Source organism: Schistocerca nitens, chromosome 4 (genome assembly GCF_023898315.1).
Source record: "Schistocerca nitens isolate TAMUIC-IGC-003100 chromosome 4, iqSchNite1.1, whole genome shotgun sequence".
NCBI lineage: Eukaryota > Metazoa > Arthropoda > Insecta > Orthoptera > Acrididae > Schistocerca > Schistocerca nitens.
The window spans coordinates 604,659,369-604,675,665 of NC_064617.1; positions in this window are offsets into that span (position 1 = coordinate 604,659,369).

Consider the following 16,297-nt stretch of genomic DNA (forward strand, 5'->3'; position numbering starts at 1 on the left):
ACAGGGTTTGTTGATAAAGTTGCTATCGCAATGAAAGTGAAGAACGACTGCAGAATGTGCTGAACAGTATGAACAGTTTAATTAGTACAGAATATAGATTGAGAGTAAATCGAGGAAAGGCCAAGGTTACGGGGAGTAGCAGAAATGAGAACACCAAGGAACTTAACATTACAGTTGAGGATCAAGAAGTGGACGAAGTTAAGGAATTCTGCTACCTAGGCAGCAAAATAACCTATGGTGGCTGGAGCAAGGAGGACATGGAAAGTAGATTAGCAGTGGCAAAAAAGACCATTCTTGGCCAAGAGACGTCTACTACTATCAAACATAGATGTATAATGTAATAACCTATCAATATTACAAAAACCTGTAACAGAAGTTTATTAGGAAGCAGACATGTTTTAAGAGTGTCATTTGTGGCTGGAGACAGTGGGCTGCGCAAGCAACACTGGCTACTACATGTATGTTTCGAAATTTATACATATCATACAAGAGTTGGCAGAGTGCTTTACTTCTAGATAATATTCCTCCACCGGCGAACAGATTGTAACCACAAGAACCCACCTCTCCATAACAAGACCTGATTTACTTCTTCTGGTCCTTGATCCAGTAATACTGTTCTGCGTGTTCTGTATTCTCCTTTCGATTACGTTGAATCTCCATGTCGATGTGGATTATTATTTTTGTTAGTCCAATTGTTAGGAAAAAAACCTTAAAGTGGTCGTACTGCATAATTCATTGTCCGTACCAGTCACTTCTAAGAGATTTACAGTTGTTCAGAAGTATGAAAATGCTGCCTTGACTTTTGGGCAATAACAATTCTACCTTAGTTATATTGATAAAGCGAACAGGTAGCAATACGCTCTCACATCCACAGTCTTTGCATAGTAATTGTGAAGAAGAATGCGAGTCAGTCGTCACTTTAATCCAAGGAACATCGTAAACTTAGTTTGTGGCAATCTTGAAACCAGTCGCCAGTCCTGCTACGACATATACTCCTTTCGTTTCGTTTCTCTACAGTATGTGCCAAATGTATCAACGTTCTGCAATGATACGGAACTCTTGTTTTTCATTTACGTTATTAAAGTGAAGCATTTATTCCAATTTAGCGCCACTATGACACTTAAAATGAAAAATCGGTCTCTCATATTAACATGTACTCTCTAACTTCCGTTTGTTGCATTACTACACCTCGAAATTTTTTTACACGATATAAAAATCAGAAATGGAACACAGTAACACTGGAAACGAAGCCGTCAGCTACGACATTAAGTATACAGTGTGGTCCATTGATAGTGGCCGAGCCAAATATCTCACGAAATAAGCGTCAAAACGAAAAACTACAAAGAACGAAACTTGTCTAGCTTGAAGGGGGAAACCAGATGGCGCTATGGTTGGCCCGCTACATGGCGCTGCCATAGGTCAAACGGATATCAACTGCGTTTTTTTTAAATAGGAACCCCCATTTTTTATTACATATTCGTGTAATACGTAAGGAAATATGAATGTTTTAGTTGGACCACTTTTTTCGCTTTGTGATACATGGCGCTGTAATAGTCACAAACATATGGTTCACAATTTTAGACGAGCAGTTGGTAACAGGTAGATTTTTTAAATTGAAATACAGAACGTAGGTGCGTTTGAATATTTTATTTCGGTTGTTCCAATGTGATATATGTACCTTTGTTAACTTATCATTTCTGAGAACGCATGGTGTTACAGCTTGGTTACCTGTAAATACCACATTAATGCAACAAATGCTCAAAATGATGTCCGTCAACCTGAATGCATTTGGCAGTACGTGTAACGACATTCCTCTCAACAGCGAGTAGTTCGCCTTCCGTAATGTTCGCACATACATTGACAATGCGCTGACACATGTTGTCAGGCGTTGTCGGTGGATCACGATAGCAAATATCCTTCAACTTTCCCCGCATATGGAAATCCGGGGACGTCAGGTATGGTGCTTCGACGACCAATCCACCTGTCATGAAACATGCTGTTCAATACCGCTTCAACCGCACGCGAGCTATGTGCCGGACATCCATCATGTTGGAAGTACATCACCATTCTTTCATGCAGTGAAACATCTTGTAGTAACATCGGTAGAACATTACGTAGGATATCAGCACATATTGCACCATTTAGGTTGCCATCGATAAAATGGGGGCCAATTATCCTTCCTCCCATAATGCCGCACCATACATTAGCCTGCCAAGGTCGCTGATGTTCCACTTGTCGCAGCCATCGTGGATTTTCTGTTGCCCAATAGTGCACATTATGCCGGTTTACGTTACCGCTGTTGGTGAATGACGCTTAGTCTCTAAACAGAACGGGTGCAAAAATTCTGTGATCGTCCCGTAATTTCTCTTGTGTCCAGTGGCAGAACTGTGCACGACGTCCAAAGTCGTCGCCATGCAATTCCTGGTGCATAGAAATATGGTACGGGTGCAATCGATGTTGATGTAGCATTCTCAACACCGACGTTTTGGAGATTCCCGATTCTCGCGCAATTTGTCTGCTACTGATGTACGGATTAGCTAAATCACCTACTTGGGCATCATCATTTGTTGCCGGTCGTGGTTGACGTTTCACATGTGGCTGAACACTTCCTGTTTCCTTAAATAACGTAAATATCCGGCGAACGGTCCGGACACTTGGATGATTTCGTCCGGAATACCGAGCAGCATACATAGCACACGCCCGTCGGGCATTTTGATCACAATAGCCATACATCAACACGATGTCGACCTTTTCCGCAATTGGTAAACGGTCCACTTTAACACGGGTAATGTATCACGAAGAAAATACCGTCCGCACTAGCCGAGTGTTACGTGATACCACGTACTTATACGTCGATGACTATTACAGCGCCATCTATCACAAAGCGAAAAAAGTGGTCCAACTAAAACATTCATATTTCTTCACGTACTACACGAATATGTAATAAAAAATGGGAGTTCCTATTCTTAAAAAAACGCAGTTGATATCCGTCTGACCTATGGTAGCGCCATCTAGCGGGCCAACCATAGCGCCATCTGGTTTCCCCCTTCAAGCTGGAGGAGTTTCGTTCTTTGTAGTTTTTTCGTTTGATGCTTATTTCGTGAGATATTTGGCCCGGTCATTATCAACGGACCACCCTGTATACTGGAAAGAATAATCATGAAAGATACATCACACATAAAACACTTTTAGTTAATCTACGAATATTAAATCTCATTTTCAAATTCTTTTCCTAGAGTTTAAAATCAATTAAATATTTTCTAACAGCAAGAAATAGTGTCTTGTATGACAAAAATGCCCATAACGATTTTCTTTACTGCTTTTTTTTAATGGCTAATCTATTTATATTAGTCACAAAATTGTAATACGATAGTTTAATAACAGTTTTGTACACTTTTTGTGAACTTATTCTAACGATACCAAAATGCATATCTGACGATACCGATCAGCAACCTACCCCAGGTGATGCGACGTTGATCAGTCAGTGCTTGAACAAGAATTTGAAACGGCACTTGCCAATCATTGAGAAATATAACACGGAGCTATGCACATACAAGTCTAGTAATGTTTAGTTTGCGTAAAGGTGGAGAGACGCTGCCTCGAATACGAAATAGACTGAACACGTACGCTTGACAGCACAACGATTGGCGGGCGTGGATCGCAACTAGAGTTAATGTCCGGTATAGCAGTGACGAGAATGGAAGGCAACATGTTATATTTTCCTGTTTACCTTGTGAGAAAGCAGACGAGGAAATATTACTTCAGAAATTACACGAAACTCAACTTGTCAGCGCAGTGGCCGGTCGTTTTGGCCGAACGGTTCTAGGCGCTTCAGTCCGGAACCGCGCTGCTGCTACGGTCGCTGGTTCGAATCCTGCCTCGGGCATGGATGTGTGTGCTGTCCTTAGGTTAGTTACGTTTAGTTCTAGGGGACTGATGACCTCAGATGTTAAGTTCCGTAGTCCTTAGAGCCATTTGAACCATTTTTCAGTGCAGTGACGCGTACGCGTACTTTCAAAAGCCCGCGCATGTGGCTTTGCTACTACGCAGAGGGCGCCTCAGGCTTGTTTGTATGTGTGTGTGTGTGTGTGTGTGTGTGTGTGTGTGAGAGAGAGAGAGAGAGAGAGAGAGAGAGAGATAGAGAGAGAGAGCACCGTGAGAGCCCGCCACGGTTCCCAGTCTATGTAAGCCTAGCCGAGCTACGTTCGGTCTCAGTTCTCAGTGTGTCTTGCTACAGCTGTCTGTGTACGTACTTGTTTCCTACTGGATGTTACTTAATGCTTCCGTTGAATAAAGTTGTGTTCAGTCTTCTGGTCGTGTGGTGCTTATAACTAATTATAACAGTCACCATTGCAGATCTGTTCCAAAAAGGCACAAAATCTTTCCTGCAAATTGTATATGCTGGTAATATCTATAGATACAGTGCCTGTTGAATGAATAGATACAAGTTCGTAAATGACCACTGTACCTCAATAAACAACGAGCGAGCTTTATTTGTAAAATGTCTCATAATCGAAGCCCAGTAATCATCTTTCTTTTTTCACCATAAGATACTCATTCTTCTGGTTCAACAACTTGTTGTCTATGAAGTTCTCTACATGTGAAACACATTTCGATGCTTTGCTGCTATTTTCCCAAAGAAGAGACGACTGAATTTCGACTATAAATCAATGAGAATCGCTTATGGTGGAAAATGTCCTTTCAGCAGTCGAAAAATTAAATTTACTATCTCTGTTTGACGCAGCATGTGAAAATTATACGCACAGTTCCTCTGATATTACATGGTAAGAAAATGAGAATCCGTCTAGGAGAGTTATGCCTGCAAGCGGGCCATTCGTTCTATTGTAGTCAATGAAAGTACACAAGCAAGGTCAAATACCTACACCACATCGTTCTCGATAGAGTCACATAATTCAAGCGCCGTGCCTCATCGTCAACAGGCTATTCGTGACCGCATAATTGCTCTAGTAGAAGAAGGGCGTTTGACAGCGTAGCAGACCGGGATACTGTATGACATTCCTGAACGCACTGCTCGACGTTGTATAAAATGTTATCGAGATTCTGGGGAATCCCGTAGGCGTGTGGGTACTAGACTTTTGTGTGTAACAACACCGGTGCCGGACAATTAACATGTCAACATGTCAAGGCACAATCTTTTTTTTTTTTTTTAATACGGTGCAGTTGAGCTACACTACTCTGTTTCCCGGGTCGGTGCATACTGCTCGGAGCCGTCTTCGTGAGGTCGGACTACTTAGCAAAAGTGACGCCATCGGAGAGAGGCTCCGTGATGATCGTCGACTCTGCCGACTGGCATTTGGCGAGGGCAGTGTCGGCTGTGAGTGGCGGAACGTAATATTTCCCGATGAATCGGTGTTGTCCTCGGCGAATAATAGCGTAGTATGAGTACAGGTATACAGGACGCCAGGTGCCCGTTTCAGCACCAAATATATCCACGACTTATGTCGCAGTGCCCGAATGTCTGTGGCAGTTTCGGGCTGGCTGTGTTCCTGTAGACTTGGAATGCTTCACAGCATAGACAGTCAATTTGGTGCTGTCCATTATACCCATGTAATGAGTAATGTTATGGTACCATCATTCTGCTAACTGTATCCCGAGGGAGTAATCTGTTTCCAGCAGGACCAGTATTCTATACACATGTCAGCGATGGTGTGGGAGTGGTTTTGCAGAACTAAATGAGATTTCCCTTCTCGACTGGCCTTCTCCTCCGCCTGACCTAAATCCTACTAAAAAAAACCACGCCTCATCAGTGAAAAACGTTTCATTAAGAATATCCCTTCCATTTTGTTAGAGGAAATTTTTTAACCATTGACAATAATGCAGTCTCTTGCCACGATCAGTATTTTTCAGTTCTTACACGACTGTCACTTTGTATGGGAAAAGTTCTAATTTTTTCCTTACAGCTGTGTGGGCCGTTCTGACACTAACATCGATTTCCTGGGCGAGTTTTCTTACTGACTTGTTCGGACTCATGGACATTTTATCGGAAATATCAAGTAGTTTTTCCTCAGATAAGACTCTTAGGACGACCACTTCTCTGTGCATCTGTCACTGAACCCGTACTTCGAAATTTGTTAATCAAATCTCGCACAGTATCGTGATGTGGGAGTGTTGTCTCCGGGAAAACGAAATTAAATGTTTGACGAACTGAAACTGTGTATTTACCGACAGCTTTGAACACTTGTTCGACTAAAAACACACGTTCTTCAATGGTTAGCATTTTAACAGTGACAAAAACGAAACAAACGAACAAAGGAACTAAACTTAAACGTTCACGTCAACACGTAACGACACACACCAACGATACTACTGACGCTGGCTGAGATAAATGAAACAGTGGAATGTTGGGAGAGTCCACTTGAAGGGAAGTAACCCAGGCAGGCGAACAATCATACGGCACGCGCGGCTAACGATCATACGGCACTGCGGAGAGACTTTTTGAACACCCCGTAGAAACCAAATCTTGTCATGGGGCAATTGCATACCAGGCCGCCGACTATTCCACAGTGCTACACGTACATTGTGCTGCAGCCACCGAGATTTATATATTTCTATAACTGTCAAACAACATATTCTATAATGTATTGTGCACACCACAATAGTCAATATAGTCGATCCTCTAACGCTGTATCATTACTGCATAGTGCGTTCAATCCTTCTAGCTAATTACTCCTATTCTGCCTTCCCTTTTATTACGATGAGGTGGGATCTATTAATTTCTGCAGCAGTGCTCTTTCTGGCTGGTTTGCACAACATAGAAGCTTACCTAAAAGAACTGGGAAGGATCATAAATTTGTCTGGGACTGAAAGCTGTTCGCCCGAGCAGGCAGGAGACAGAATTCACGGTGCCCCATCTCACCACATTGGGCGATGTGGAGTGGCCTATCAGTAATGGACACACTGACTGGCTATGCGTCTAGCTAGCTGATACAAGCCTATATTTCATAATTATGAACCTTTTTTCCATTTTTTGAACATTTAAATACTTCTTTCAATGGCTAATTCATGTGTTTGATTTTTACAATAAACTAAATTTTTATAATATCTGTAGGTTTCGTTTTTAGATAGGTGAGCCCATTCATTAATATATGCATGCGTGATCTGGTAACCATAGTTTCATGCGTAATTGGGCCACCCATAATAATTTTCTTTCAATAAGATGAATAGATCCTCCCTTGTTGTGGTCAGGCTCGGTCGGCAGGAGCCTTGATGACAAGTATGCTTGACCGAATGTTCCTACAAAGTCCAGTATTGGGCCACAGTCACTTATGAATGCCCTACAAACAGTGGCCTGATTGAACTAGGCAGCCACAGGGAGACCCATAATGATACTCCTTTCAAACTCTGTCAGGTGCTGATAACGTTGTCTCGTGACATCTGTGTCCTTAACAGTGATTACTAAATGTGTGTCACTGTTCATGCTCTTTACATATATATCAGGCCTGATAAAAACTCTCAAAACAAATAACAATATTGCACCCTGGTGGCTATTCTACTTGTCACAGAGAACTGCAACTCTATTATTTACATATCCACAGATGGGGTGAACTTGTACGAACTTACATGCATTCCCTTTTTATTTTCAGGCAGTATTATTTATTTATCATGTGACACTATCACATATTACATTAACGAACATGAACCAATCATAACATTCATAAAGAAATATTTAGACTACAAACGTAGTTAATGGAACCATCAGTCATATTAAGGGAGTCTGGAAATTGTTTCGTGTAGGCCCTTTGCGGACGTGTCTGCATTATATGTTGGCCTTTCTGCTCCACTTTAGAGACGTGTTTGCTTCCTCTTTCAACAATGAGTCCCCACATTTATTAAAGTTGGTTCTAATTCGAGTTAGAATTACTCATGGTTTTGTTGGGAGGACAAAGACAGTCGGTTTTTCAAACAAGCGTCGGTATTTGTATATCAGGCTTTTCCTATAGCTTAACGTTCTATCTAATGTTACTCAGATGGGAGCTTTTTGTGATTTAATATGACATTCATGGAAGGAATTTTAAGCCCCTTGCTTGCAAGTTTATTGTTCAGGTGAAAGAATGAAATCTCTGGCTTAGCTAAACTGGGCTGGAGCCTCCATTTACGGAAGTTATCTGTACCAACCAAATCATTTGTTGGAATATCCTCCGTTTTCTTAATTTCTATGTTTTGTGCACCGAGCGCTCAATCGTCAATCTCCAAATTTTAGAGATGTTGTTGCAAAAATGTCAACAATGTATATGTATTTGCTAAAGACCATAGGAGGAAAGACAAAGCCTTGAGGAAGACCTTTATACAATTTCCTTTTCTTACCCCATGTATTCTCAATAATCATTTAAATGTTCTACTGCTGTGCATGTTTGAAAACATGTTTTCAAACTGTCTTGCAAGCACGTGATAGGGAATAATGTGATGGAATCTACAAATTAATCAATGTCTCCTTTTCTTATTCCACGTATTTTCAGTAAAAATCTGTAATGTTCTACTGCTAAGCATGTATTCCAGCTGTCTTATAATGACAGGACAGAAAATAATACGAAGAAACATACAAATTACACACTCTTCTATGCTGCTGTTGAAAATACTACAGATGATTTCAATTGCCTTTAAAAAACACTTTCATTATAATTGATTAAAAAGAGAACATGGGGTAAGCAGCTTCTATCTGATTTAAATTTGAGTTCATATTTGTTGTGATCGGTTTTGGTCAGATCAACAAGATCAGACCTTCAGTTACACTAGGTAATTTAGCGTTACCCACGGTTTACGACGAGGAGGCGATTTGGCCGTATACCTCCTTCAGGCGGACTATTTATACCAAGTGACAGCAGAAGAACCATTAGTCTTGTCATCTGAAATTGTCGAGTCATTTATGGTTGTTGTGAGCATATTCATGCACACACAAGGAGTGCTTCAGTACACCAAGTAGAAATATTATCTAAATATTTTTGGATAAAAATAGTATCTAGTAGTAAATAGTATGAGCAGAAACAGTATCTAAGTATTTCTGAGTTTCCTAACAATGTTTCAGGGACTGCAAGGGAATCAGCAAACAAAATGATCGAGCTACTAGTAATCTCTCATAATTATACAGGCTTTTTAGGAGAAACAGTAAACGTTTTAGGAGGTGGCAGTATAGACTAGTACGAATAAACATTTCATATAACGTGTATCCAATTTTTATTTGTCATAGAGATGCAGCTGTTAGGAGGCGGCAGTATAGACTAGTACGAATAAACATTTCATATAACGTATATCCAGTTTTTATTTGTCACAGAGATGCAGCTGTTAGGAGGCGCAAACAAATACTCACAGAATATGTTAAGCAAAGGCAAATGATTAAGTTCAAAGTCGATTTTCGTAAATTACAGATCCACCTTCAATGAACTTTCAAATTATTTTGATGACAATTCAACTTGTAGCTCTTCTGAGGTCGTCTTGGTGTTCTTTCATGGAGGTAGTGCTATACATAATCCGAACCGTCAATTCGTCTGTTTCTACGTTTTCCTTGTAGACCTTGCCTTCCAGTCACCCCCTTGGGGAAAAACAGGTATAGGGATTCGGGACCTTGTTGGTCAAGAAACATGATCATTGCTACCCATTTATCTTCTGGGGAAAGTTAGATTTAGGTGATGTGTCACCGGGCCCAGTCGTATTACAAGAACTTGCCTGTCCTAGTAGCCGCAGGAAACTCTACCAATAATTCTAGATGCTTGTTTTCAAGAAAACCTAGATAAAGTGACTCTGGAAGACGCTGCGGTAACACAACAGGTATGATAAACTGATTATATGTCATAATCAACCACACATTTAAAGAGAAGCGTTCATGAAACTGTTTTTCCACAAAGGCGCGTCAGACCACTGGTGTGAGTAAATGAGTGTTATTGATACCGCCTGAGTGAATGTAGCTTCATAAAAAGCAGTATTAATGGACTTACTCGGCCATTTGCAATTAATCAGCGACAAAATACCAATCCACAAAATTGTAAAAAGCGTCAAAGTTACACAGGGGCTTGTCTTTATTAACTGATGGCTAGTTATGAACCTTTTCAGTCCATTGTCATCCTCTTAAGCCATAGAACAACAACATAAATCACAGAAAAACATCCATTACGTATCAAAGATGACTACTTTGTTGGTGCGCGCGCGCGCGTGTGTGTGTGTGTGTGTGTGTGTGTGTGCGTGTCTGAATGCAACATATTGTTTACGAAACTATCGTGCTATGCTGCATGCAGACAGTGCAAAATATTAAGCGAAAGGTAACATATTTATTTATTTATTTGCTGCCATTTACAAATGACCTGCCGCCATGTTACTAAGTCAGCTCGTGCTTCCACAATACGAAATTGTACATGTACAGAATATGATATTTACATTTTTTCTTATTTTTGAAAAAGATTAATAATATTGGAGCTTTAAATACTTATAAACTTGAAAGTTATTAAAGGAAAATTTTACAATTAGCGATTTATGAATGGAAGATTTATGAAGAAAGACGTATTACAACTGTCAGACAAATTATGAATTCGGAATTTTTTTTTAAATGAACAAGATTCTTACATTTAAGGTGGATGGATACGAGATACTAAATATTTATGAAATCAACAGAATGTTGGAAAATCAAATTATAAACTATAACCATATTTTTAGGAAGAATAGAAACAGAAGATAGGAAATATAATAGTGGAAGAATGTCCTTTCACCAAATGTGTATGACCGTGAGTGCCTTGGAATTGTTCATCAAGCCAACGAGTGCCAATCACAGCTCTTCATCTAAATCTAGCATCTACTCTAGGTTTCCTAATAACTAAACCATAACCTTACTTTTTTAGGCTGTTTTGTTGCTTATTTAAAATATTTCTTCATTCCCATTTACGGTCACGTCGGGATCAGTGTCATAACCTCAATCCACGTCAGAATCAGTGCTATTTTCCAACTTGTGGATTTCTTTCACCTCGCATATAGACTCGTTGTCTGGCTTGGACATACTCTCTATCGGTCGCTTTGGATATATCGTCAGTGAGGATTTTGTAACATGGTCCATCGGTCTTCGTCTCAGAGCCTTCTTCCCTACATTTGCATGTTGTTGTCTGCCTCAGACTCACCGCGCTTTAAGTGCGTTGGATGAGGACCGTGTCCTGTTAAGAAGTGGATCATACCGCGGCTGGGATCGATATGTTTGAGTTTTAGCCTCTCCCTTACATCGGGATAGGACGGGTGTAGCCTGCGGCCATTATCTTGCCAGGTATCCATCCTCCAGTTTTTTAGTTGGCGCTTCGTGTCCATTGGTACTCCAGTGATCTTTCGAACCTGGTCGTGCCATCCCACCTTAAGCCAGTACATAGTAGCTCTATATCTTATCGTAACGTCTATTGGGTAGATTCCGAGCACCACACAGAGTGAGTCCACTGGGGTGGTGCCGAAAGCTCCCGACAGTCTAAGTAAGCCGCTCCTTTGTCCTCGTCTGACGAGGCAACGTACCAACATACCATGGTTATGTCCGTCTCCTTAGCTGAGTGGTCAGCGGCTCTGACTGCCATGCAGCGAGTCTGGGTTCGATTCTCGGCCAGATAGGAGATGTCCTCCGCTTGAGCACTGGCTCTTGTGTTGTCCTCATTATCATTTCATCATCATAGACAGGCAAGTCGTCCAATGTGGCGTCAAGTGAAAAGACTTGCAACTCGGCGGCCGAACTTCCCCAGATGGGGACTCCAGACTATAGGAGCCATAAGGTCATTTTATTTAACCTACATTATTATTTAAACACAGAATCAATGACGCTGGGTGTACAGTGTCACAGAGAGTACCATAATTTTGAGCTTACTCAGACTCCTCCTCAGAACTAGTGAAGATCTTAGTCGCAACAACTGGTTTAGGCCTGCAACACAAATATATAGTATATCTTTAAACTGATATCCTCAATGTAGATGCACAGTAGGGCCCGAAACTCTTGTGAGAATACAGGAAACGTTGCGAGTAAATGATGTAAATGGACAGGAATGCTAATTCATAGCGTGAGGTAAGTTGAGTCGGTTAAGATGACAGCTCGCATAAAGCAGGAAATCCAGGTTGGAAACCCGATCCGCACAAATTTTGAACTACCTCCACTGAATTATTTCGATTCCTAATTACGTCTGACGTTGGTACCTACCTGGAAATATTAATATTTACGCATGCTGTATCAAAAACAGTGCTGTATGTTCCGTCGGACACAGCCAACAGAACAGACACAACACACTTTTTGTGGCTCTTCTTTCTATCAGCCCGTGAACAACGCCTTTCCAGTGTCCTAAGCATGCCTCTAAAATAGTACATTGCGCCTGGGCAACTACTACCACCTTGCCGGGCTAGGGACTACCTCGACCCCGCCGGAACTATAGTACTTCCGTCAGCTGTCGATACGGGCAGGTGTCGAGAACACAAAACACGCGCATTGCACAGTTAACAGTTTCTTGATTCATAAATAAACACACATGTTGAAAGACTTACTTAATTGTTTGTTTCTACCTACCTTATGTGCCACAAGTTTTCTTTTATTACTAGACGCTAAAGTATTTTTTTAAAATTATAGAAAATCGACGAATATATCAGAAACAAAGTAACGACTACAGCATTACTTACCTCAGTGTGAGGGCCAACGTCTCTTCTGCCGAGAAACGGTTCTATAAAAGAGACAAACAGTCTTGGCCGCAAAACAGGCTTTATTATTTTATATTTTACTAATAATGCGTTTCGTCTTGTTTAAGGCGCCTTCAGATTATGTGGCACCACTGGTATTAAACACATAAGCTCTTCCATGCAAATGTCTTAGCAGGCAAACACCTCTGTCAATATTTTAAGAACATTGCATAGTGCCCTAATATAAAATAGTGTCGAGGACACGGGAAGTCATGCTTAAAATACAATAAAGATCTAACTAGGTGGACGCCCTCGTCGAGTGTTAAGAGATTTCAAGCACGGCCCTTGTACAGTATATATCGTAGTCCAAAAGACACCAAAAACTGGATCAGGCCTACAGAAACGCAACACAAAAATGTAAACATGCACAACAGCATTTCTTACTTATTTACATTCCGTGATGCATTTCTGTAGGCCTGATAACGTTTTTGCGATATTTACTCTACAAGTCTCTTAAAAGGGGTACTACCTGCTAAGGTCTTTGTATATTTTAAACGTGACTTTCCGGCTCTTCAGTACCATTTTACATCAGGGCACAACGCAATGTTCTTAAAATACTGATAACGGCGTTTGCCTGCTAAGGTATTTGCAAGGACAGCACCCTATATCCTTAACAGCAGTTGTGCCACGCAGTCTGAAGATGCCTTAAATAAGGCGAAACGCGTTATTGGCAGAATATAAAATAATAAATCCTGTTTTGCAGCCAAGACTGTTCAAAGTGGTTCAAATGGCTCTGAGCACTATGGGACTCAACTGCTGAGGTCATTAGTCCCCTAGAACTTAGAACTAGTTAAACCTAACTAACCTAAGGACATCACAAACATCCATGTCCGAGACAGGATTCGAACCTGCGACCGTAGCGGTCTTGCGGTTCCAGACTGCAGCGCCTTTAACCGCACGGCCACTTCGGCCGGCCAAGACTGTTCATATTTTCAAAACATGTATCATTGGTTGCTATATTATTCCGCCGTGAACTGGAAAAATTTCTGAACACTTCTTTAGTTCTTTGTTGATTCCAGTTATATCTTCCTTCATGTAGCCAAGCAACTCGTAAAACGACTCTTTCGCCATTCGAAGGTAACTGAAGAATTTGCTGCCATTCGCATTTAGATCGTCAGACAGTATGTAATACAATCCTCTGGTCCATCGATTAATGTACATTGGAGGTTTTCTCGTTTTAGTGTCATTTCAGCTATTTTAAAAAGTGGCGCCACAAATTGCGATGTTCATAAAACTTCTGGTAGGTAGCGGCGACACTAGTATCCTTCGCCAAATATCGGCCTTTATTCTTTTTGTTTATCGTTTCCTTTTTCCTTTTGTATCTGGGTCTCCTACCCTCGCCTTACAGCCCTTCCATTCCCTCACTTTTAGTTGCGTTCTCGGCATCGCTTCTGTGCCTTTTATCTTCTTTGTTAAAACGTAACATTTCTCCTGGAAAATGAAAGAAATTAACTAAATTATTTCGTTTTATGTGACAGCTTCTTATTTTCTTTGTGATTTATTTAAATTAAATTTCTTGTTTTCTTTGTCATTTCGTGGAACTGAAGAAGGAAAGTAATAATACATTAAAGCCCATTTGATGTTTCTATATACCTTCATCCCTAAAACGTAAAGTAATTTCTACTACTTCTGGAATTCCTTACAGCTCTCTTCCTTCTAAATATTAGATGGCAAGGAATTCTAACATTTCGGTGAAATCCAATCGCTTGTCATCTACGCAAAACTGAAATTCGTGTTCCTATTTCAGTAAAATTGGAGAAATAAAACAAATTTCTTCCCCTTCGCTGTGGCATATTTTATTCCACTAGCTATATCCTAGTTCGAAATCGTGAAGTAGCATAATCTCTCTCCATTACAGGTAAAAGGAGACGATTTAACAATCTATACCCTAGTCTTAATATCTCAGATGAAACTGTACCATGCTCTTGCGTAGTTTGTAAAATTGTCATGACAATTTCATTTGTTTTCATTGACGCTGCCGTGCGCCGGTAAGTGGCGTGTTCTACTTAAATCGTTTATATGAAAATTATGATATTCTGTTACTAACGTTGTCCTCTAATTTGTTATCATTTTAATCAGAAAGCTACGCCAAACAAGTCGTCCTGCTGTAGATACTTAATGCTACCTGTATGAAGCCGGTGTTAGTGGGTGCAGTTTATCCAACTGCTATTGGGGGCCATCGTCTTTGGCTACTTAGCGAAATAGGCAGAGGAAAAGAGGTGGCATACTTATTACTACTATTATTATTATTGTGACTATAATACCAGAGAAGGAAAGTTGCTACTCACCATATAGCGGAGATAGTGAGTCGCGATAGGCACAATAAAACGATTCACACACATAGGTACCTTTCGGTCGTTGTTTGTGTTTCTCCCACACCATAGCCACGTATTTACTTCCTCTATGGTGAGAAGCCGCGAAGCTAGAAAATTGTGGCCATATTCTCTATTGAAATTACATTAATCGTTAGAAATCTCAAAAGGTTTTCGGGATTTACCTTCCATAAATGTTGCTTTCATTGATTATCACTCGTACGTTGTTGAAATCTGTATTTAAACGTCCCCTCTGAAAAATTATACAAGACTGTGCTTAAACTGACACACAATATTTTTTAGCGCAACGCAGTCTGACTTTCAGTAATCCCTACAAAAGAATGGCCCTGACTAACATTAACCTATACCTTTCACAAATCACTTACCTCACAAAAATCTTCGTTACTCGAACTACTGCAATACAGCGAGCGCCACTACTTCCAGCTAAATAAAAGATTCAAACTACGGGAGGCACTAACTACTGATAGGCATAGTTAGCAAATGGAAGATTTTAATAGAGAACAAACATTGTATTTACCTTAATAGTCATCAAAAGTCATAATATATATAGCAGTTCATGACATCCAGTCTTACAAATTTCAAAACTCCGCCATCTCTCTCCCCACATCCACAACTGCTGGCGGCTCACCTCCAACTGCGCAACGCTATGCGCTGTTAACATCTAGCTGCCCAACACTACAATGGCAGACAACAATGCAAACTAGCCACAGACTGCACACAGCACAGCCAGTGATTTTCATACAGAGCGCTACATGGAGTTACCAATAAGAAAACCTAAACAGCCTACTTACATAGCCCCCATGCTCCCCACAAAAATTTTACAAATTGTTTTGGGCAGTGGCCAATTCAGATTTGAAAAAATTTTTCATAATTACAATAACAAAGAAATCAAATGAACACACTTATTGATACAATGTTGGTCAAAAGCTAAAATTTTCTCACAGTGCATAAAGACAGTCCTGGTCATTCATCACAGTAAAATTGCAGTGTTTTTTTTTTCTCAAAGTCTGAGCAGTAAAAGAAAATGCACTGGAAGTAGTGGATTTCCATGCAGTCTTGAAGAAGTAGTGTTGTCCTTCCAACGGAAAGACAGTGCTGACTCTCGACATGCAGATAGGTAATGGGCCACAACAATGCAAACCCACCGCAGAGTCGGTCGAAGTTTTGAAGAATATTGGTAGGTAGGTCGTCACAGAGTAGACCCACTGTAGTCCTTGTAGAGACGGCCAGCAGCCATCTGTTGCAACTGTGCAGGTGCACAATCACCATCGAAG